Source organism: Dipteris shenzhenensis, chromosome 26 (assembly GCF_047967505.1).
Source record: "Dipteris shenzhenensis isolate YYH24624 ecotype China chromosome 26, Dip_SZ_1.0, whole genome shotgun sequence".
Taxonomy (NCBI): domain Eukaryota; kingdom Viridiplantae; phylum Streptophyta; class Polypodiopsida; order Gleicheniales; family Dipteridaceae; genus Dipteris; species Dipteris shenzhenensis.
Window position 1 is genome coordinate 41,489,279 of NC_141621.1, and position 26,601 is coordinate 41,515,879.

A 26,601-nucleotide genomic window follows, 5' to 3' on the forward strand; every position below is an offset into this window, starting at 1 on the left:
CTCACTTTCTATCTTTGTTCTTTCTAGCTTCATTTAAGTTCACAGAGCAAGTCTCGCACTTGGAGAATGTGCTTGTCTTTTATAAACTAACTTGTTTGAATAAAGTTCTCCATAATCTACTGAATGTTGACCTTGACAAGGTCTTGTACTTTAGCCTATCCATTTTTTTGTTGACTTCTTGCCAAATATCCACGTCTTTCTTGTATATAAACGGGATGACCATTTGTGTCTCACATTCCCCTGTCATCATTGTACGACTTTTATGGGGCATTTTATCTGCATTATACTGAACAAACAATTGAATTACAGCTTTTTAAACCTCCACATGCCTCATTCTATTTCATATTTTCTCCTTATTTCCATGCATAGCATTTTGCACTCCAAGATCATATTGATTCTTATACCTATAGAAGGTTTTCTTTGGAATTCCTTATATTGTGTACCAGGCCTTGTAACAAAAATTCATGTTTCCTATGAAGAATTTCAATCCACTTGTATGGCCCTCAACCCTCTTGGATGTTTGTAGGTTGTTGTAAATGTGATTCATGCGATTAGCAACACATTGACCCTAGTATTCTTGTTGGACATTCAAAACGATTTCTCAATTAGCAACTTGACAACAATGTCCTTTACAACAATCAGTAGTTGAAACCCTTTGGATAGCCCTAGGGGTAGTATTCATGGCCAACCATGTTTCACTTTCATTATTTTCCTTCTTTTTCCTATTTATCATATTATATGGACGTTTCTTTTTGAGATGTTTGATGTTTGCCCCATGTAAGTCATCAATAGAAAGGAAAAATTATGCAATATTGCCCTCATTTTCATAAGTTTCTCTTAGCAACAACCTACTCCCATCCTCGAATGTACATTGTTCAATTGGCCATTTTAGCAACTTCACTATGAAGACCATTCTCTATAGAAGCACCATCTTGCATAATCGCTTGATAAGTGGCTATCCCCAAGTGATCATTCCCTAACTCTTTAGAGTCAATTGCTTGGTATGGATGCACAAGAAGTATGTGAGCCTCCCCTAAGTTTGTTTCCAAATGTTGTGACCATAAGAATACTTTTCTCCCCACCCAATCATCTCTACTTTTCATTTGTCCTTCCTATAGTATCATGTTACAAGCCTATCCTTGCATAGGCCCTTAAACAAGAAAAATGATAAAAACATCATTCATTGAAGCTAACCACTTTGTGATAAGAAACAATTTATACATAATCCAATCCTTTATAATGAGAGCATGTGCATGCCCACAAACCTGAAGGTTGTGTCACAAGATTTGGTGTATGTGTGCTAGTGCCCAAGGTTACCTCTGATAAGGGTTGTATTGTATTAGAATGCCAATTCACAATACTACCAAGTGCCTCTTTGACATAAGATTCACCCATGTTAGGGTATGGAAGCTCAACATCATAAGTTGTACAGCAGACATCAATAGAAATTGATATCACCCCATTCCCTAATGGTTGGAAGTGGTAAGAACCATTTGGATCAACTGATATAATTGTCCCTTTTGCTACGTTTAATCCATCCTTTAGTAGAACAACTTTGCATTGGCTCATATTGTGCCATGCCTATAATTGACAATATGCAAATTCATATAATTGTTACTTTTTAAAGATCTCTCTCTCTCTCTCTATTTATCTATCTATCTATCTATCTCTGTCTCTCTCGGGCTCATGTTCGAAGGGGGGGAGGGATCCCTCATTACTCACTAAAACATGTTAAGAGTTTTCAAATAATCCTTGGATTGGTTTACAATCCATGGCATGTGTGTGTTTATGTCGGGGTATTGGGGGTTGTTCTCTGGCTGTGTGCCATTCTAAGATGTATTGCAAATCGACCTTGGGTTGATTTGAGTAGTGCATTACCACATCCTTGCAGACTTGAAATGGACCCAAGGTCGATTTGCAACCCTATCTATGTGTGTCTATGTTACACACACGTTCTTGGACATTACACAAACACATAAACACGTAATAAGACACCCCCCCACACACTGCAAATTAACCTTGGATTGATTTGAGAAATGATGGTTGCATAGGGTGTTAAACACAATTTCTAGACTTTACAAAATGACCCAAGGTCGATTTTGGAACTGGAGAAGTAGGATGTTGACACAATGATCATGCTTTGCAAATTGACCTTGGTGTTCATTCACACACACACAAACACATTGAAAAAGTTTTTGAGTTTCCAAATGGATCTTAGGTCGATTTGTACTTCATGGAGATGAGTGATCACTCATACACACAGGCATGCCACACAAATAGGTTCTTGGACATTGAGTAGACACACAAAGACACTCTAAAACCCCTGCACACACACTAGGAATTGACCTTGGGCCAATTTGAGAAATGACAACATGGGGTGGTGAACAAAATAGCTAGGCTTTACAAATCAACCTAAGGTCAATTTGATGATCACTCACACACACATCTCTCTCTCTCTCTTTCTCTCTCTCTCTCTCTCTCTCTCTCTCTCTCTCTCACACACACACACACACACACACACACACATTCTAAGATGTATTGCAAATCAACCTTGGGTCGATTTGAGCAGTGCATTGACACATCCTTGCAGATTTGAAATCAACCCAAGGTCAATTTGCAATCCCTATCTATGTGTGTGTCTATGTTACACACACGTTCTTGGACATTACACAAACACATAAACACGTGGTAAGACACCCCCCTAAAAATTCACCTTAGATTGATTTGAGAAATGATGGTTGCATAGGGTGTTAAACACAATGTATAGACTTTACAAAATGGCCCAAGGTCAATTTGGAACTTGATGTTGACACAATGGTCATGCTTTGCAAATTGACCTTGGAGTTCACTCACACACACACAAACACATTCAAAAAGTTTTTGAGTCTCCAAATGGACCTTAGGTCGATTTGTACTTCATGGAGATTAGTGATCACTCACACACATAGACATACCCCACAAACAGGTCCTTGGACATTGAACAAACACACAAATACATGCAAAATCCCCTACACACACACTAGAAATCGACCTTGGGCCAATTTGAGAAATGAGAACATAGGGTGGTGAGGTTATATCAAAGTTTCCAAGATCAGTACAAAATCGTGTATATATTCTAGATTCTCTTCTTTCTTGTGTAGCTAATGTTTGTGCTTGGTTGCAACCTCTAGATTTGGATGGTGTGCGAGTCATATTTATGGCATATTATGAGGCATAACTAGCATTAAAAATTTATTTTTACTCTTTCATTAATAAGATTGTGTCAAATAATAATTATTCTTAATTAATCATGCAGCTTACATTGGAGTTTGGTGGTTTGGGATCTTGACGATGAAAAATGTTGGCTTATCAATTCAATTGAAGGCTTTCATGGCTCAATGTTATTGTGAGCATTCTCTTAATATGTTGTCACTTCCATGTTATGTATCGTCAAAAGTTATCCAATACATAGGCTCAGTCCTTTTATATGTTTGATGGGTAGGTCGGCACATAAGTTGGTGTCTGCTATTGGAGAAATCAAGTAGCACCCAGGTAAGTTAGTAGACACAAAAGATTTCAAAAAATGTATATTAGTGAAACAAAAGGATAGGCACAACTGTGGGTGGAGAGTGGGCTACAGCTGCATGGTAGTCCTCAACGAAAATTTTGAACGGAAGTCACATCTCTCAATGGAGAAATATATAGAGATCGTTCTACAGGAATTTATGGCTGAGACCATTCAAGATGTAATTGCTACAATCAAGAAACAACATGCAATTGAAGTAGTCGAGATTAAGTCTAACCCAAAGAAACACACTAGAGAATTGAGTCTCCAAAAGCATCACAACTTCTAGCAGAGTTGGAGATACAATCTACGCCTAAAGCATCAACACCAAAAGAATCCCAACTTGTAGAGGAAGAAGAGATGGAGTCTGCTCCAAAAGCATCATAGCCTGTAAGGAAGGATAGGTTCATTCTAACTCTAGAGCATCATAGCCTTTACAGGTTGCACTACAAAAGTCTATAGACTCATTGTGAACCATGTAGATGATGTTGTAATGTAGTCCAAATTTCTTATAAAAAACAATATGAATTGACTCATGAGGTTTTTTTTGTTAATTATGTTTAATATCTAAAAGATTGAGAGACATTTACTCATGATGTAAATTTATTCCATGTGTATTATATAATGATATGGATGTCTACTAATACAGTTCTGTAGAAATATTAAATGTGATGATAAAAATTAAACAATTATAATAATTTGGATCACTGAGAATGAAGCAAAGCAAGAGGCAAGAAAGAGCATTAAAAAAAACATTGAAAGCAAAGAACATTCTCCTCTTCTTGCAAATAAAAAACATTAAATGCATCCCCACAAATATACAAAATAAAAACAAAAAACAAGCATTTATATAAGTGAATTTTAGTATTAAAAAATAAGAAATGAATGCAGTGATAAAGGATTTGAAGGCAAATCTTTAAGCATCCAAGCAATATCTACAATGCAATTTTCACAAATAAAAAGTAAATATAAGTGAATTTTAGTATAACAAAATTGAAATTTAAGTGCACTAATAAAGGATTTGAAGACAAACCTTCCATTGATTGTTGGTGATAGGTTGTACCTATTGATCATAGTAACTTCAATATGTACTGATAAGTGTAGTGCTTTTCACAAATTCATGCCACGTATCTTGATAAAAGTTTGTTTCAAATTTATTTTTGTCTTATGATGAGATCAAAATTGTGAGTGCCAAAAAAAGTGGGACTTGGGGTTTTTCCACTTTTCCTAATACGGTGTTGTTATGTCTAAGTTGGTTCTATTTAACGCCTATTTCATTAATTTTGGAACTTTTGTGTTGTTTTTGGATGAAGCCCAAATCCTTCCCAAATGAAAACTTTACTTTGTGAAAATATCCTTCCCAAATCAAAATTTTACTTTCTGAAAATATTCTTCCCAAATAAAAAGTTCACTTTGTGGCACTATCATATTCACATAAAAATATTGTTTTTTCAATCTATAGTTTTGCACCAACATGCAAGAATTTGAAATAATTCTATATTAGAAATTCTAGCTATATCTAAGTTATTTGTTAATTTAATTATTTTTAATTTTTTTCCTTGATGTTTTTCCTTGACGTGATAAATTTATAAATCCATGAAAGGAGACTTAAATATTTCATGAAAATAACATTGTCACTTGCAATATGCACAAAATTTTTAAAACTTTTAATAAATAGAAAAAAGACATGATGCCATAAGACCCAAGTTTTGTATTGAACCAAAGAGATATAATAGCAATTATAGCTATTATTATATAATGATTACATTGAGAGACGTTGCTCTCAGCTAGAGTCTTTATATCCAAAATGATATAGATTGAACATATGTTTACAATTTAAATTGTTGCTCTTAAAGAGCCTCAATTTGTGCCATCTACATAATTTGACTCCCCATTGTCTTATTGCTCAATGTCATGATAGTCCCTTGCCAGGTGCCATCTGCATAATTTGACTCCCACTTGTCTTGCCAAGCCTTGCCCCTTGGGTGCATTGACTCCCCATTGTCTTATTGCTCAATGCGATAGTCCCTTGCCAGGTGCCATCTGCATTAACTCCCTATTGTCTTGCCAAGCCTTGACCCTTGCCAGTGCAAAATACAGGTGCCATCTGCATTAACTCCCACAAGTTATCTTGCCCCTTGGGTGCATTGACTGCCCATTGCCTTATTGCTCAATGTGATAGTCCCTTGCCAGGTGCCATCTGCATTAACTTCCTATTGTCTTGGTAAGCCTTGACCCTTGGGTGACATCCAGTGCATATTTTGACTCTCATTTGACATAGGAGGTGATGACTCTGATTATAATTGTCTTGGATTGGCTTCTTGCCTAGTACCCAAATAAAATCCTTCAATGGACTTCAATACAAAGCTTTAATCATGGACATTCTTCATTTGCACTATCTCCTTCTACTTCCTCCATGGCGAGCATCCTTAAAAATTCGTGTATATGCAAAATAGTTTGCTGTGGTATTTTTATTTTTCCTTCTACCTCATATCCCATGTGCTTATTTGATTTCTTTGCCCTTGAATGCCAAGACACTATGATTGTCTCCGTCGAAACTTGAGAGACCGCTTCATCATTTGGGACCCACTCCTTCATTATACAATTAGTATACGATGTGTTGTTATCCATATTCTCCTTCCTGCCCTTTGGCTCATACCATACCGCTGTAAATGTTGTAGCTCTCCCTTGGTCATCTCTTTGCACATCAACTACTTTTGCAACCCAAAACTCCACATTTTCATATTCATCATCCGATGGCCGAACCACAACAAAACAATCGACCTCTATATCTACTTGTGGCATAAACTCTCTCTTCTTCCGTCCACAATATGGATGTGGGAGTAATGATACAAATTCATTTTCAAAGACTGGAGCTGGGTGCAAATCGTTATGAACATTTGGCCAAAACATATTGCATTCTTCCTTGACATCCTTTGAGCCTCGCATTCTCTCAAGGTACTTTATTAAATTTCGTGTCTTGTTAATTATAGTCGTAGTGTGTTCTCTCCAAGTAGGCTTCAAATTAGGATATCTCCGGAGCATTTCCTCTTTGTATGTAATAAATGCTTTTAATCCTTCTATTTCACAGTTAGACCTCTCATTGAATTCTTGTATAGGAGCCCATGTTGGATACCTTTCCTTGCTGGGAATTGAAGTTAAGAGACTGTAAGGTTCTTCAGGTTCCCATTTTATATCATGAGAATACTGTTGCCATTGCATTACGGGTTTTTCATCTTTAAAAAAAAAACGAAAGTAGTGTGGATTGGTATGACCTGTCAATGCATCACCACCCATTTGTATGAAAGGTAGAATGAAGCTCTTCCAATCATACATTCTTTCGAGCCTCTCACATCCTATACTTTCTTTACGACCACCAACTTGCCTGCCACATCTTCTTACCAAGTCATCTATTGTCTTCACATCCTTGCATTTAAGCTCCCTTGAGACTGTGCTAAAAACCTGATCGATATCCTCATGTGTATGCCCAACATACAAAAATCCACATTCGACCTCATTGAAGATTCGATGAGCAACTAGCATGGAGCAGAATGCAAACATGAGTACATTCTTATTTTCTCGCCAGCAATTATCAGCTTGTATTCTCAAAGTTGGTGGTAGGTGACCTTTTTCTGCATGTACATTGTGAATTGCCTTCATAATAGATGTTACAACTTGATTGCTATCATGTAGATGCAAGGAATCAATCCATATATCTGCAAAGAACTTAATTCCATGCACTAACACTCCACATAGATGTGTCTTTAGAAAGTGCTTTCCTTGTAATTTAGGTGGAGTGGCAACAAAACGAGGCAATGTTGTTGTATTCTGATCCATGCCATCTACAATAAGGCACATGTAGTCATCGGGATGCGAAATAGCTTGCTCCTTCCAAAATGCATATTTTTGTCTGGAATGTCGAATAAGGTCATGATGAGATTTTTGGTTTTTTTTGTATAATTCCCTTTGATTTGGACATGTTGCACTCTCAATCGCTCGCTTTAAATCATCACAGACATTGCACTTTGACATTTTTTACCTCCTTGGAATTTTAACATATCCAAAGTTCTTCTTCCAAAGAGTATACAAAGTATGAGAAGAAGCTACGGCATCCCCTCTTTTCCTTTGCTTTTTTGCAATAGAGTCAAATACTTCGAGCTTTGTGAAGCCCATTGGAAGGTGCATTTCAGTGATCAGGTCACCGTAAGGGAGTTTGGTAGATATATGGGGTTGAGGTAAAGCATTTTCATGTATGAAGTCTTGCAAAATTGCTACTTCCCTGACAGTTGAGATTCTTGATTTCGACCTTTCTCTATTACCGTAAATGCTAAATTTGTTGCCGCCCTTTGCCTTGTTGACTAAATCCCAATATGTACCATGGGATAATCCAATAATACTGCGATATGCCTTATTGCAAATCCTTTTTCCATTTACAAGAGGTTTTACCTTTTGTCTTAAACTTAGCCTTTTATTGCCATTCTGAAGAAAGCAAGAGAGACTTGTGAGAAGGTATTCATTTCTTTCGCTTCCTCTTCTTTGCCACACGTGTCCTCTACATTCCCTAATGTCTGCAAGATCAATGAAGCGCATACATCTTCGCTTGCAACATAGATATCCCAATGCATTTAACATGTTCTCCTCCTTCATTACTCTCTTCCTCTTTGGTTGCTTTTGTGGATCTGCCTGGATTCACTTTCTCTTCATGCATATGTATGACCGTTTTCGTTCCTCATGCACGTTGTTATCTATATTTATGCACTTCTTCTCCTCACATTTGTTTGTAACCAAGCATCCATGATTGGTCGTTGCATCCTTGTCCATATCACAATCAAAGTTAAATATTGAATAATCCTCTGTTGATCTCATCCTCGTTTTTAACATACTCTTAGGACCATTCAATGAATTCAATATTCTACGAGAGTATTGAGAACCTTGAAACTCTTCCACTCCTGAGAGAACATCACTCATTGGGACATCTTGCATGGCTTTCACAAATCCACAAGCTTGATTGACACCAGGTTTGTTAATATGCATGAACTCATTCACACTTAACAAGACATCACTATTGAAACCTTTGCCCTTCTCACTGTGTAAGAATTCATCCACACCAGATAAGGCTTCGCTTCTAAAATCATTTTGTTTCTCAGAACCAATGAACTCATCCACTCCAGATAAGATATCACTTCTATAATTGAGTATATTGAAATCATCCACATTTGAAGTGATAGAGCCTGGCACATGGGCACTCTTTTTAGGTCCTTTGATATTGTAGTATACATTGTCTTTATCATTGAAAACCACGTGCCTCTTTCTCATGTTTAAAAATTGCATGCTCCATCTCATATTCTTGCCTACCTCATAGTAGGGATCACATAAGGATGTTATACCATCATCAGTGACTTTTAGAATCCTCATCTGTGCAAATGACCATTGCTCCACTTGTTCAAATCCCAATACTTCACCTTCTGCTACAGTCTTATTTGCAATAGAACTCATTTGTAAAATGTCCCCTATAGCAAAATCCAAGGTGGTGCACTTTGTATTCTTGATAATGTCTGTTGCATAAGTCTCATCTTTGTCCCATGCTATAAATGATTTCTTGGATGTATTGTAGGGCATAACATCTCCAAGTGTTTCCATATCTCCACATTTATACTTTAGCTCAACATGTGCGCGAAGAATCTTTGATACAGTAACTACCACCTTATCTTCGCCAAGTCTTCGAAAGTGGCAAATTGAATTGGGATCACTATCATGGATTGTAGCAAATGCAACTACTTCTCTTTTGCTACATAAAATAACATCCATCCCTGGAACAAAATCTATAGCCATCTCCTTTGTGAGAGTCCTTCGCAAGCAAGCTGCAGTAGCAACAATTACATAAATATTAGTCTCTTTTTAATAATCTACTCATTTATTAAAATTTTTAATTAGTACTTAATTTATTGGTGGGAGAAGTTATCCGATCAAGTACTCATCAGATGGACATGCCAAGTTATCCTTTGCATGGTCGATCGAGCATTACATACTATTTTTGCTCTAGTGTCATGCACATCCGTAAAAAAACACGAGCCTGCTAGGTATGTTATCCAATCAAGCACTTATGGGATGGGTGTGCCACTTTGCATGTAAGTCAATTCCACCTAGTTAAAGGTGTGTGCAAAGTATTGTGCCCATCAGATATGCTTTGCATTGTCGATCAAGCATAAAACACCGTTTTTGCCTTAGTGTCATGCACAACCATGAAAAAACACGGTCCTGAGTGTGTTAATCAAACAAGTACTTATTGGATGGGGGCTCCACTTTTCACGCAAGTCCGTTTCAACTAGGTTTAGATGCGTGCATGGTCGATTATGCATTATACAACATTCTTCCCATAGTGATATGCACATCTGTAAAAAAACACGCCCTTAGGTATGTTATCTGACCAAGTACTACTTATCGGATGGGTGTGCCTCTTTGACAAAATTTCAATACCACATGCACATCCGTTAAAAAAACATGCTGCTAGGTGTGTTATCCGATCAAGTACTTATGCGATGGGAATGCCACTTTGCATGTAAGTCGATTCCACCTAGTTGAAGGTGCGTGTAAAGTATTGTGCCCATCGGATATGCTTTGCATTGTGGATCAAGCATAAAACACCGTTTTTGCCTTAGTGTCATGCACAACCATGAAAAAACACGGTCCTAGGTGTGTTATTCAAACAAGTACTTATCGGATGGGAGCTCCACTTTGCATGCAAGTCCAATTCAACTACGTTGAGGTGCGTGCAAAGTATTGTCATCATCAGATATGATTTTCATGGTCGATCATGCCTTATACACCATTTTTTCTCTAGTGATATGCACATTTGCAAAAAAGCACACCCGTAGGTGTGTTATCTGACCAAGTACTTATCGGATGGATGTGCCTCTTTGAGAACATTTCAATACCACCTAGGTTGAGGTGTACGAAAAGTGTTGTGCCCATCGGATATCCTTTGCATGATCGATCGAGAAATAAATACTATTTTTGCTCTAGTGTCATGCACATCCATAAAAAAACACGCTGCTAGGTATGTTATCCGATCAAGCACTTATGGGATGGGAGTGCCACTTTGCATGTAAGAAAATTCCACCTATTTGAAGCTGTGTGCAAAGTATTGTGCCCATCGGATATGCTTTGCATTGTCGATCAAGCATAAAATACCATTTTTGCCTTAGTGTCATGCACAACCATGAAAAAACACGGTCCTAAGTGTGTTAATCAAACAAGTACTTATCAGATGGGGGCTCCAACTTGCACGCAATTCCGTTTCAACTAGGTTGAGATGTGTGCAAAGTATTATCACCATTGGATATGCTCTGCATGGTCGATTATGCATTATACAACGTTTTTCCCATAGTGATATGCACATCCGCAAAAAAACATGCCCTTAGGCATGTTATCTGACCAAGTACTTATTGGATGGGTGTGCCTCTTTGAGAACATTTCAATACCACCTAGGTTAAGATGTAGGAAAAGTATTGTGCCCATCAGATATGCTTTGCATGGTCGATCGAGCATTAAATACCATTTTTACCTTAGTGTCATGCACATCCGTAAAAAAACATGCTGCTAGGTGTGTTATCTGATCAAGTACTTATTCGATGGGAATGCCACTTTGCATGCTCAAGGGGGTCACTTAATGTAATATGTCTATATCACGTGCGTTCAAGGGTTCTTTTCTAAATCCCTATGTAACCTATTTGTAGTATTTCCTAGTATCCCCTCTGTAAACTTTGGGAAAATTTATAAATCCCCTTCTGTACGTATATTTAGTTTCCTAGAGGAATTTTAAAAGTCCTTATGTGAGTCATACACTACTACTTTTGGAGTCCCTTTAGGTAGGATGAGATATTTAGAATGCAAGATCTCTACATCACCTGCATTATTTGAATCTACACACAAAAAATTGAGGTACCGACTGCAATAATGGGCAATGCATAAGTTTAAGATAAGTTTGTGTCTTGATGATGCCATAAGGCAAGAGAAACAAAGAATAAAGACTATTGTGCAAAAATTAAGAGGAACAAATATCAAACAAGACAAATCATGTGTGTCATACACCAAGAGCAAAGAATTGTGCAAAGTCACTTGAAACACGTAAAGAGCTCAAGAAACAACCTTTATAAAAATACTACATGAAATATTGGGAGCTTTTATAAATGCTTTATATCTTTCCATTTTTTACAAAACCATATGTATGGGTGTTTCAGCTAGGAGAAGGGATGATAGATTAGCTAATTTTACAAAGCATTCAATGACGATATATAATATTTATTTCTTGCCAAATACAAACATCTACTAAGTTATATCAAACCATGGTATTAAAACCATAGAGGCTACATTCATACAACATCTTGTTGTACCCGATGCCAAAATAGCATTTTCAAACTTGCTTAGTGGCATTCATATAAACAAAAGTACCCTCGGGGGGGTCACTCATCATATGTAACCCTATCACGTGAGTTCAACAGAAGGATATTTTTTATTTCTAAAATTTACAAAAATAAATATACATAAGGGACTATTTAAAATAGTTTTGGAAAAAATTTACAGATTTGTATAGAAAAGGGGTACATTTTATTAATGAAAAATTTACAGATAAGGGATTTTAGAAATATGCCTTGAACGCACGTGGTATACGGGGTTTATACATAATGACCCCCCCGAGAAAGTACCCAGGCAGTTGCAAATCATCCACTTCTGTGATTCAAGATCCTGCAAAAAAATAATTTAAAAAATCCATCAAGACAAATCAAACTAAACTCAGCGCATAGTAATAATCGTAATAAAGCTTTTATCATATTAGAAAGATTACAAAGAATCCCCTACCAAGTGCATTTAATGCCCCTTTACAAAGTCATTGAATACATTCCAATCATTCTCATATAAAGTATACTTATTGCTATTACCCTCATAGGTGAGGTTTGCCAATGCAATTACGCTCTCAATATTTATCATGTCAAGGTCTGTAAGGTCATATGTGAAGCATCTTGAACCTTTTGCCTTTTGATACCACCCAAGCTGGACTTCTACTCCAAAAGGTCTATCTGAAAGGTTGAACCCTCACAACAACACAAAGCAACTATAGATGCGCTTGGTCGACGCGCAAAATAGTGGGCGCATCTATAGGCGTTGCTTTAGTAGAGAAATTACGGGCGCGTCTATAGGCGCAGCTAAACGCTCGTCTATTTGCGCATAAATCACCGCGTCTATTTGCGCGTTTGACCTGAGAAAATACGGGCCCGTCTAACATCCCGTTTATTAGCGCATCTATTTGCGCGTGTATTTGCGCGTTTATTTGCACGTTTACACTGAGACTCAGACGCGCATTTAGACGCATAAATAGACGCGCTCCAGAGAATATAGAAAGTGAGATTTTGGTGTACATCATTGCTTTTCAAACATTGCCCATGATTACCAAAGCACATAATTTTTTGCAAGACCACATATACAAGAATTAAGTGAAATGAGGAGAATGAGACAATATGTAAAATAGTTTTGCCAATATTAATTGTGAGGCTACGGTTCAATCTCATCCTCAATGAGATCAACCCTTGCCAAACTATCTACTTCAAAATCCAAACAAGTGTTTAGATCTACAAATACATTCAACCCACTACTACTTGTGCCATTCATGTGCTCATCGAAATCAACATCTCCAATGGTAGGCTCGTCCTCATGGGTAATGCCGGCCTCAATATCTATATCTCCTATCTCATGATCATCCTCCTCTCTTGTATCACGGTCATCATCACGTCCATGGCCATGATCATCCTCCATACGCTCCATATTAGTAAATGTACTATACATCACTTTGGAACGTGGCATAATAGGTATGACATGCCACCATCTATTATTATCCACCATTGGTTGATAGCTCGGGGGGGTCACTCATCATATGTAACCCTATCACGTGAGTTCAACAGAAGGATTTTTTTTATTTCTAAAATTTACAGAAATAAATATACATAAGGGACTATTTAAAATATTTTTGAAAAAAAATTACAGATTTGTATAGAAAAGGGGTACATTTTATTAATGAAATTTTTTACAGATAAGGGACTTTAAATATAGGCCTTGAACGCACGTGATATAGAGGGTTTATACATAGTGAACCCCCCGAGGTTGATAGACAACCTAATTCAAACACAAATACAATCATGTTACTTTTCTTGCATCAAATATTTAAAAGCGAGTATTTTTATGTGTGTTTACAGTACCTGTTCACATTGTTGCGGTAGTACTAGTGTGTCCTTCCTACTTTGCCAAAACTTTGTGGAGTCAATAGTTACAAAGCCACTTGCATGGCGTTTGATTGTTGCATTAGGGCCTCTTTACACCACGTCCTTAAACCACTTTACATCCAAAACATACACAAAGAAGCGTCGAAAGTCAAGCATAATGATATCTTGGATTATGCCACAATAATCATCCATGGCTCCATTGGCTCCCTCAAAGCTAGCAATGATGCCGCAATCTTGTGTGTTTCTCTTATCATCAATCCGTTGTGTTCAAAAATGCTTGCCCTCACACCATATAGCATTGAACATAGTGCAGTACACCAAGAAAAAATCAATTAAATAAGCAATCTAAATTATAAAAAGCTCCTAACTTATGCATAACATTCTATATACCAACCTTGCTCATGCATCCCCTAGCATACTCCCATGCTTCCATTGTGATATGCATCCCCTCGTCTTTCTCTGCTTTCTCCATTTCATCAAGTAGCCAATCCACATGAATATCCTTTGGAAGTGCTCTTAGATGCTGAGGGTATGGCCCACGAGATCCGTGGTGTGTACGAAAGAGGGCCCTTTCTTCTTGTCTTCTTGCCTTTGCATCCTCGTATCTTGTCACCCATCTTTTCATCACATCACTATTAAGCACACAAAAGAGGTTGATACTATTATGCAACTCCGTGTCTATTACTTTGTTGCATCCTTTTCCTTGAGGCACAATAGAGGTCATCCTTAGGTCTTCATCATCTCTCCATAGTCGTGGAGAGAGCTATCCACATCAACAAGAAACTTAGAAATATATACAAGTGACTCTTGTACCAACCAACCCTCGGCCATGCTACCTTCGGGTCTTGCATTTTGTCTCACGAAGCCCTTCAACGTCTTCATGAAGCACTCGAGGAAGAACAACCATCGTGCATGTATAGTACCGCATATAGCAATCTCATCCACCAAATGTACTATGAGATGTAGTTGGCTTGTGAGAATAGAACGTGGAAATGTCTCCTCCACTAAACAAACCGCCTCCACTGACATAACTCGAGCATTCTCAAGCGTGGTGGGATCTATTTCCTTTGAGCTCACATACCTCACAAGCTCGCCCATCTTGTAAATACAATCTTTCATGTCCTTTGATGCACCACGTGAAATGCTAGTAGGTAGTATGAACTGAACCCGTGAGGAGGTGGTTGATTAGTTGCTTATAGCTATTCACTCACAAATTTGAAAGGAAAAAGATATTATGCATATAAAATACTTACTTGGAGCATCTTGTGCCAATCATGAGATTTCAAGCCATATAATTGCTCTACACCTCTTTTCTTGCTCTTTGTAAAGGCTCCCTTCAAACACCTCATGCATCCAGTGGGAGTACGAATTGTAAAGGTTTTGAGATCTGCTCTATATCTTGCCTCTCCACAAGTAGGACACTCTCTTGCATCCTTATGTAGTCCATGAAACAAAACGCAATCATTGACACATGCATGGATGCGCTTGTAATCTAATCCTCCAAGAGAGGTCACATGTTGCCTTGCCATATCTCTTGAGGTCGGTAATTTATTCTCCCTTGGAAGCATTTTACACAATAGCCTGCACGTGAAGACCATAAATGAGGAAAAGCATTCGAGTAATTGACCCATGCGCATAATTCACCATGTTTGCAAAATCGACTTTAAAGCTTACTTGAGTAATGCATTCAAACTTGCATTGCTCCATCCATAGATGGTTTGCAAGTTTAGTAACTCAAGGGAGGCACGTAGAATAGAGAATGTGCACCCCTCAAACAGTGGAGTCGATGCTGCGGTAAAAAGATCATCCTGCTCCATGCTATTATCCCTCCCTTGATGGACATATAAATCCTGCACCATATCATCAAACACGTCCTCCTCCATGGCTTCATGAGGTAATGGCGGAGGGCTACTATCACCATCACTCCATGCATCCGTAACGGTCCCTCCTGAAGATCCCACCTCATATCGCCGACACTTTGTCTCCTCACGACGGGCATAGGGTAACATGTGCAGGTGTGGCACTGCATCCTGTATCAAATTAAAACTGGATCATAACTCAAACATATGAACACCCATAGGTATCTCAATCAACCTTAACTTACAAACCCTTACCCTGTTTACGGTCACATCCCATTCTCCATACTTTGAGATATGATTGAGCGTAATCCTACGTGCACGATACATGTTTCCTTGACATCGATCACACAGACATTTGATTTTTTGCTCCAACCACATTTCCCGATGGTGGATACGGAGGGATTCATCCTCACTGGAGCTACTTGTTGAAGATGGAGACATCCTACAAACAAACAACCCACCAAATTTGCTCTTCTTCAAATGCTTAATTTAAACTCTGTGTTACGTCTATCGCCGTGTCTATAGTCGCGTCTAACATCGCATCTATCGGCGCGTCTACTTTGTGTATTTAAACATGCCTGTAGATGCGCTAATAGACGCGACTATAGACGCATCTATTCTGTGTATTCAGACGTGACTATAGACACGCTAATAGACACGACTATAGACGCGGCTTTTAAACCTGCTTTTCGGCACACTGCTCGCTTTGCTTTTCTTTTCATTACTTAAACTTTGCGAGCGGCTTCCTTCCTTCTTTATTAGCAGTTCCATAGATTCGAAGCTTAAGAGAGAGCCTCCCATACACAGTTCCAAGCTTTCACTCAAGAGAAAGGGACCGTACCTACACTTGCTTCCAAACCTAAAGGAGAGGAGGAGTACAAACAAGGAGAAGAAACAAGTTTGGAAAAGAAAGATCCTTCCATACCTTTTTCCAAGTAAGTCCTTTTGAAGTTGTTCTTGCTTGCTCTTTCCAGTTTTGTGCTTTCTCGCATCCACGAAACGTAGGATCTAGGTATGAGCGACACGTTCTTTTGTCGGGCACAACATCCTTTTCGACTTTTTAGTATTCTTGCCTATCGGAGCGTGTCTATAGGCACGTCTCAGGGCGTGTCTATAGGCACGTCTCAGGGCGTGTCTAAAAGCGCATCTATAGGCACGTCTATTCGCGCGTCTGGCTTGTTGCAGACACACACAGACGTGTCTGTAGACGCTCACATAGACGCCCTATTAAACGGACTTTCAAATGCACTGTTAGACGCGCTTTTAAACGCACTATTAGACGGATTGTTAGACGGACTGTTAGATGCGCTTTTAAATGCACTGTTAGACAGACTGTTAGACATGCTTTTACTTGAATTGTTAAACGCTCTGTTAGACGGGTCTATAGACACGCTCTGATAGAGCCTCTTTTTTCTTCCCCTTTCTTCTCAGCTCCCAAAGTAATAGATTTGTTTCCTATTTTCCAGTTCAACATGTGGCCAGGAAGTGCTTCTAGCTCACCTAATCTGTGGGAATCGATTTGGAAGGACTTATATAATCTTTTAGGGCACCCTCCTAGTCCTACGGAGTTATACGGGTATATGACAGGTACATTCAATTCTCTCCAGACATGTTCTTGCTTCTTATGTGCCCTTGTAAATAGAGGACTATCCTCTTTGCATTCAAAGTGTGCAAGCCTATTCATACTACCTGCACTCTGTAGCATATTCATCAAGTCATAAGCGCGTTCTTGTCCCACCATGCTTCCAATCTTGCTAAAGAAGATTTCAACTGCATCTGAACCTATAAGATGTAAAGGACACCTTAGGACTGGACAAAATTCTCTAAAGTACTTGATCAGTAGGACCACAAAATGGCATGAGAGTTGCACATCTAAGAAAGCTTCCTTAGTTATGAAGTTTCTATTCAACGTATAGTTGGCATGATGAACAATCCAAGACCTCCAAATTTGAAAGAAAAAAGAGACTTTGCCTGCAAGATAGACTCGATCCACAAGATTCAAATGTGGAGATAAGACGATGTCGATGTAGTCTCCAGCAATTTCAAGATAAGCTTGTGTTCCTAGCATGCTCCTCTCTTTTCTATGAATTCCATTGTTTGCCAATTCTCCCAAGCACCATTGCACTTGTCTACTGCATATTCTTTGAGCTCCAGCCCAATTTTGGCGGTCATCTCGCCTAATGTCTCCCTCCCTTAGCATATGCTTGTCGATAGAAAAAGCATCATACACAATAATGACATGATTTAAGGTGATCCAAACATTGCCAATAGCCAATTGACGCTTAGGCTTGTCAAGAACATTGACTAACTTTTTTCCATTATGTACAAAATCTTGATCATGTAGCCCAAAAACTTGATTTTCTAAAACTTTTGCTGAGAGAGGCCATCCATCCCATTTTATCCCAAATCTACTACCTCTTTTATTTAGATAATCGGAGATCATCAATGTTCTTCACCGACTATCGCCATCAGATGCATGTCTAATAATTGGACCAATCATGGTCTTTAGCTTCTCATTCCATAAGTTTAAAATAGCATCCCATTGCTTGCGGACAAAACTTGCATCAAATCGGCCGCAAGTGCAATGAAGTGCAAGAACCAAGCGTGGGAGTGCATCATGCAATGGATTGGCAAGAAAAACTCTTGCACGTCCACCAATGACACAATTTTGAAATGCATCAATAATCTGATCATATCCTTTTTGTCCTTCTCCCACTTTGATCATGCATGTGGTCATGCACTCATGATCATCTACTTTATATCCATCAAAACCTACAAGCATGTCATCCTTTGGATTCCACCTACAAGCAATAATAAGCACAAGTCTGTAAGATCATATGCAATCCTCTTGCATTCAAAAACAAGATTTAGATTATGAAAATAATTTAGAGAAAAAGGAGGTTACCTTATCTGCTTCTTTATTGCAGTTTCATCTTCCACTATGATGAAGGGAATCCTTGACATGATTCCATGCTTTTCTTTTTCTTTTTCATAAATTTCAGTGATTGCATCAAAAAGATATCCATGTATACCAGGTACAAACTGAGTAGCAAGTCTTTGCCCTCGCTTTGTCGTTGATAAAGAAGGCCCATTGAGGTTGGAACTCAAGAAGTCATGTAATCTTGGACCTCCCCACATCCTTGCAACCTCAAATATTGCCCTTGTGTTCTCACTATATCTTTGTCCAGCACTTGACTTGATTATGTTTGTGGCAACATCTTGTAGAAAGTCCCATAAGGCAACTTTACCACCAAACTTTTCCAATCTATGGGCTTTGATTATATTGTTGCGAAATCGTTTTACATCCTTTTGATTGAGAGACTCTATGCTAGCTTCTCTTAAAGTGCGGACTCTTACTGAAAGAATGGCAACCTGAGACTTTGTCCACCATAGTTGCTTAGAAAGGTCTCTTACTCGACTTTTAGCAAAAAGAGTTGCATTTCTAAGCTCACTCTTTGTAAGATAATCTAGGCTTCTTCCACAACCGGTACTCCTATCTCCTCTCTTGTTCTCAACCTTCTCTTCTCTATACAATCTCATTCTAAAGTCAGCAAGTTTAACTATCCCCTTGCAATGGTGGCATGTAAAGCCTTTAAATGGTTGCCCATCTTGTGAAATGCGTATGCAACTTATGTGACGAAAGCATCCATCCACATGAATATCCGTACATCCATTATTTAACATCGCCTTAACATGACGCTCTATAAACCAATGCTTCCCACCACATTGATCATCTAAGAAAGGCTTTATCTTGACATACTTGTTACCTACTTTGACCTCATGGCTCCAAAGGCCCCAACATAGCAAGTCAAAATTTAGAAAAGAAGATTTATTTTCTCTATTAAAACTTGAATCAACAGAGAAAGCACTCGTACTTGGGCTTCTAGTTTTTGTTGAAACCAAAAAGTTGCTAAGAGATCTTTGCTTTGGATCATGCTCCTTATCCTTTCGAGGACGCCCTCGCAAGCCAGTGAGTGCTACCTTTGGATTTTCATCTTTTCTCATGAGTGACTTGATATGAGAGTTTGACTTTGTGTGTTCATTGAGAACCGTGTACAAATCTGATCTTGGAGGACATAAATGCAACCATGCATCATCATATTTGCGTCGCACCTTCACCAAGCTTTTGTCCTTAAAATCATGTATTGTAGCTTCAACAACCTCAAAATCCCAACCTATTGAAATGATAGGAGATGAGTAAGAGACTTAATGTAAGAAGATGGCAAATACTAATTGAGGAATAAAGGAACAAATAATACCTTCATTTGTGGACATAAAAGATTTCATCTTCTCTATCGCATCTTCTATCTGTCTTTTGTCATCCTTTGTCGGTTGATGCACTACTTTGGGCATATCTTCTTTTCGTAGTCCTCGAGCAACCATATACTTGAGCTCATGCTTTTTGCTTTCTAATATGCGAAATCTCATGAAGTTAGAGAAGCAATTGTATGCTACATGCTTGCCTTCTATCAATCCTTTACCATAAAGTTCATTACACTCATGACACCGAATTCGCACATGGGGCACCCCATTGAAGTCCTCAGAATGCAACTCAAACTTATCATCCCTTGACACTACCATTTCCTTTAGCTTTGATCTAACTCTATCGCATTCACGTTGCCAAAGTTCAAGAATATTTGGGCTTAGTAATCTACTAGAAAGCTTTGAAGACATGTGCACTTGGGCATCAAGATTTATGTCATCAGCTAGTTGAGTGCAATGTCTTTTACATGGATAAGGAGTTTCCTCTATGCGGCATAGACTTCTCTTGATGTGCACTAAGAGTTGATCATTGATTGTCCATCGTTCCTCTTGCTGTTTGGTTATTGTATATTCATCCTCAACAAACTCAAAAGTTTCCAATAGAAGCTCATCACCTTCAATTTGTTCACGAACATGAGAGAATGTGGGATGACCTGTGTCTCTTGTCACCCTAACAACACCTAATTCCTCCTTATTATCATAGTCAATCACTTGAATCCTGAAAAAAGATGCCATGATAGGAGACCGATGTACTTCAAAATGAAATGAGAACCTTAATTATAAACCCCCCTCCACCTGTGTGTGCATGACCTACAAAATTTAGATTGCCAATTTGTGCATGACTTGTGAGTTTAAATTTAAATTAGTATTGGATCTGGTTCTCTCCTAGTGACTCCATTGCCTTTCAAGCATAACACTTGCTTTCTGAAAGTCCCTTTCTCAAAGGGTAGCTGCATCATCATGTCTCCAATACTCCCTCCATTGAAGTATGGAAAAATGTTGATCCAAGGTAAGCTTCTAGTAAATCCTATGCATCTGACAATCCCTGGATGTAATATTTGCATTCCATACTCTTTGTCAAATGACTTTAAGGTGTGAGACATGTTTCCTTTGTAGCGCTTCACTGCATAAGTAATACTTCGAGGAAAGAAAGAGATGCCATTAAAAGTGACTTTAAAGCATACTCCAAATGAGCCAGCACCAAGATTCTCACCCTCCTCTATAGCCTCATGGGGGATACCTAACACAATTGAACAATCACCATTCCTAAATGAATGTGCTTTGTAAGAAGCATCCCCGCGACTACCCTCAATAGCTAACCATGCCTCAGAAGATGGATCACATGAATGTTTTAATTGCTCATATCGTACTCTCTTTGAAATAGTGAAATGTGAATCTATGTCTTTTGCCCTCTTGCTTTACCCTTCTCCTCTTTCCACTTCAAATCCCAAAAACCTAATTTCTCCATGTCAATATTAGGAGGCAAGTCATCTCGCAAGTCTTCTGCACATTTCTTCATATTTCCTATGATGCTATTGATCATGTGACCTCGGGGGGGTCACTCATCATATGTAACCCTATCACGTGAGTTCAACAGAAGGATATTTTTTATTTCTAAAATTTACAAAAATAAATATACATAAGGGACTATTTAAAATAGTTTTGGAAAAAATTTACAGATTTGTATAGAAAAGGGGTACATTTTATTAATGAAAAATTTACAGATAAGGGATTTTAGAAATATGCCTTGAACGCACGTGGTATACGGGGTTTATACATAATGACCCCCCCGAGCATGTGACGTACTTCACCTTCATTCATTTCACTCTTGGGTAGCGTCTCTCCCATTGTGTTGGCTATGATCTCATTGTAGAAACACTCTATCCGTATTGCATTGCTAGTTATGTCTGTTATTTGCTCCTTGCTCATCTTACTTATCCCTATACAAAGATGCCACCTAATGACTTTGAGCCAATTTTTCCTTTTCTCTGCTTGCATCTTTTCACAAAAGGATTTCTGGCAAAACATGCATGAAAAAACCAAGTATTGAGAGAGAATCTAAAATATATTCATATTTTAAATAATCAATGAACACAAAGTTAATTACAATAAAGAACACAACGAACTCCATTCTTATGAAATTTGCATCATGCTTACATGGGCCTACCATTTGAGTGTGTGTTAGACACTAGATTCTACACTAGAAGTGTAGTCCCCTACATTCTACACAAAATATTTAATGTGGAAGAAACTGTATACCTTTGAGTTATGATTGCTTGCTAGCGATAAGAATCCTTACAATTGGCTCACAATTTGGGCCTTCACAATTAATGTCAAGTCTTTATTGAGGATGGAAACTTGGTAGAAGAATACCAACATGCAAATCCGAATCTCAATGCAAGGCGGTGATAGCTGAAGGAGTCTAACTAAGCTATTATTTTACCAATTGCAACAATGCATGGGTTTCCCATTAGTCTATTAATTATACTAGATCACAAGTATTTTAAACTAAACAACACAAACAACCATTTCATATGCAAGCTACAATGACACGAACATCAAAATCAAATGACTAAGTGTCAAAGCTTGGACAATTACATTTAATAATGTTAAGTACAACAACATCAAAAGTCGAATAAACGACCAAGTGTTGAAGCCAAAAATATCATACAACACTGATAACCTACAATGACACTGAAAGCCAAATAAATGACCATGTGTTGAAGTTTAAACATTTGTTTTACGAAATAAGCTACGACAACATTGAAAGCCGAATGAACGACCTAGTGTCGAAGCCGACTTATTTTATAAATTATATATCTAAGGAACAACACCAAAAATCGAATAAACGACAAAGTGTTGAATTCTATTACTCTTCTAAGGTTGAGAAATGACACATACAGTTGAATGATACGACCAAGTGTCGAGCTAGTTTCAAAACAATAAGAAGGAGTCCTTGTAATGACATCAAAGGTTGAATATTACAACCAAATGTCGAAATGCAGACTTACTTACTTAACCGCACATATAATCAAGTAATACGATCCAATGCGGAAAGATAAGCACCATGCAAATGCATGGCCCAAGTAATTGACTCAAATATTACATTACAAATCAGATGATCGACGTATTATGTCGAAAGGCTAAATATGACACTACGTCGATATTTAATAGTCATGTAATATCAAGAATAAAAAAGTTATGACATTGACATACTATATGAAAAGATGACACTACATTGAACATACGTGAAGAAGAAACCCCCCCCCCCCCAAAAAAAAGCTTATCAACTTATCAAAAATTTACCAACAAATGGGTTATTGAGCAGAGAAAGAAAAGCTATCATACCTTTATTTCAATTATAGTTTTAATTTTGGATTGTTAACGAGGCACAAAGCAAACAGAGAGTCTCCTTGGTGACCTGCACAAATCCAAGGGACAATTAATAGAAATCCTCTCAGTAGAAGGCAAGCTATAAACTCCAGTTGAGTCGTTCCCAAAACTGCCTTTTTGAGATGCAGTGCCTTATGAACAAACTTATTAGAGAGCTTATGTAAGGTAAAGGGGAAGACCCTTTACAAAGAGAGAAGACCCTTCAGCAACACAGAAGAGTTGATACAAGTACTCAGATTGGAAATGTGACTGAGGAAGCCAGAGTTGATACAAGTACTCAGATTGGAAATCTGACTGAGGAAGCCACAGTTGATCAGGAGGCTCAAACAGAGGTCGCACGTAGCAGCAATGTGGAACAGACATTATCACCTGAAGAACAGGATAAGATCCGAAATACTTTCTTTGGATTAATAGCATGGACAAGAATCCAACAACAGGTAGTGAGAAGACAACAGTTTAATCCTATGCCAAAGAGGCAAGTTAGAAGGAGAATTTTACCACCATTAATTAATTCAGTACTGGCTCAACCACCTAATTCAGCAAACCTCAAAGTAAAATTTGCACATTTTGAGGGAAAATCCAAGAAGGAGGACCTGGATGCCCATGTAGCTCAGTTTGAGACAAAATGGGGTGCAAGTGGATTTAATGGGGTGTATGGAGATGATGTGAAAATGCAACAGTTTGCTGCCACATTGGAGGCCCAAGCTATGAATTGGTTTAGGCAGTATGGTATTGCTCACTTCAATACTACTCAGGCATTGCAGGAGGCATTTCTAGGGAGATTCAGAAAAGAAAAGACTCCCACAGATATCAGAACCAAGCTGCAAGGATTGAAACAGAAAAAATTGCTTGTTGAGGATTTTGCTCAGAAGTTTTTAGATCTGAATGGACGACTGGCTGCAAATGAGAGGCCCACCAATGAGACATTGGGGGAGTGGTTCTGTAAAGGACTCAAAAAATCTCTCAGGACATCAATTGCAAGCCAAGATATTCCTGCAGGTGCGGGAGGATTCAATGCATTGGTGGGTGCTACCAGAAGAGCAGAAAAGAGAATGGGGAAATTCAAAGGGTCACCCTCTAAGAAGAAGAGCAAACACAAAAGTAAGAAGGACAAGAAGCATAGCAAGAAATCAGATTCTGATAGTGATTCAGATGAAGATTCTGATGATGAGTCAGACTCAGATGCAGACTCTGACTCAAGCAGTGAGAATTCAGATTCAGATTCTGAGGAGGAAGAAGATTCAGATTCTGATGATGAGGACAGAAAAAAGAGAAAGAAGAAAGGTAAGGGAAAAAGCAAGGAAAAGTCCAGAAAACACACGAAGTCGAAGAAGAAGACTTCAGAGGATCTGGGCAAGATGATTGCTGATACCCTAAAAACCATGGGCATTTCATCAACCCAAGAAAGAAGTAGAAGATATTGTAATGCTTGTAACATGACTAATCATGATGACAGTACCTGCTGGTACAGATATAAAAACAAAACAGAAGTAGTGCAACCACCAACTTCTGCAAATATTGTGCAAGCTAAGAGCAGTAGGGGACCAAGGGGACCACCAAAAAGATTCCAGCAAAGGAATTGGGGACCACCTAGCCCACAGGCTTGTGCATCATCATCATCAACACAGAATAGCTGCACTTATCGTGGAGGAGATCACAAACAGGGTCCTGATTGCCCACTTTGGTGCAAGCACAGAGAGGAAAGGGGAATACCAATTATAAGGTATGATAATCAAAGGCAAGCACTGGCAAACAGCCAATTCAGTCAAACAGAATGCCACAGGCTAATGTAGTCATTGTGGATCAAATGGAACAGAAAACCATTATGGAGGAGATGAAAGTGGACCAGTCTGATTCAAAGGTGTTGTATGTGGAGTGTGACTGCTCTAAATGCATTCAAGTAGAGGAAGTCCCTGAAGATCCACCTGAAGTTTTGGCTATCACAAGATCTGGAAAGCAGTTCAGAAGTGATTTAGATGTTTCAAAATTATCTTTAGAGGATCCCAGAGTTTGGGAGGCACAACAGTAGTGCCGAAAGAAAGTGCTCAAACAAGTTCACAAGTTGAGGAACAAAGTATTAGAGCTTCAGGAAGAATCAGATCAGAAGAAAATGGAAGAGCAGATGGCTGACAAACATGTACAGGATCAAATCCAACAAAGTAAAGATATTTCTAGGATGATGGAGCATACAACAGTCACATTAGATCAGTTGCTTAGTTTGGTCCTTGAATTCAGAAAGAATTTTCTGACAAAGTTTCTGGGGTCAGCAGATCTGAATACAGAGGGGAAGCCAGATGATGTTAATGTTGTCAAAGTAGAACCAGAAGATGTGGACTATCTAGTTCCCAAGATAGAATTGCAATTCAGCAAAGAAACAATTCAGGGAGTTCTGTTGGATGGAGGTTCAGGTGTGAACATATTACCAGAATTCGTGTATAGGAAGCTGAAACTACCCAGATTGGAGGAGGTGCCATTCCAAGTAAAGATGGCTGATCAGAGGAGGATATAGCCATTGGGCATACTCAGAAGATAGGAAATAGTGGTGGCAGGTTTGTCTTACCTAGTGAATTTAGTGGTGCTTCAGATGGAGGAAAATCATAGTCCATACCCTTTACTGTTAGGAAGACCATGGTTTAATCAGGCCAAGCTTAAAATGGATTGGGAAAAGAGTAGAGTTACACTCAGAAAAGGCAAAAAGAAAATCAGACTGAATATGGTTCCAACTACAATCTTACCAATTCATGCATTAAGGGCATTGCATGCTCAGGCAATTAGCATGGCAAATGAAATAGAGGAGGATGAAGAGGAAGCATTCCCTAGGGCCAATGAGTCAGTTATTCTAGTCTTTGACATAGATGTGGTAGAATTGTGGAACAATACAAAGTGGAGAAAGATCAGAAGAAATCTGAACTAAAGGATCATTCAGAGAGCATGGAACAACCAGATTTGGAAGGAGCAGACCAATCAGATACAGATACTCTGAGATCAGAACAGATGCAAAAAATGCATGTGCAACAAATTATACAAGCAGCGAAAGTGTTTGAGGAGCAAATGTCCAAAACAGCAAGGGTCAGACAAGATGAATTGCAGGATCTGAACTTGGGTTCAGAGGAAGAGCCTAGAATGGTCAAAATCAGTGTCCATGTGGAGGGTCAGCAGTTCAGAGAACAACTAACTGAACTTCTCAAGGAATTCAAAGATATATTTGCATGGAAGTATACAAACATGAAGGGGGTAGATCCACAATTCTGTATGCATAGAATAAATC

The 26,601-nt window shown here is 38.4% G+C and overlaps 1 pseudogene; it reads right to left on the reverse strand.

The window, feature by feature from the left end:
• Positions 1 to 18,414, reverse strand: part of LOC147885087 (uncharacterized) — a 39,342-nt pseudogene extending 20,928 nt beyond the window's left edge.
• Between the last annotated feature and the right edge of the window lie 8,187 nt (positions 18,415 to 26,601).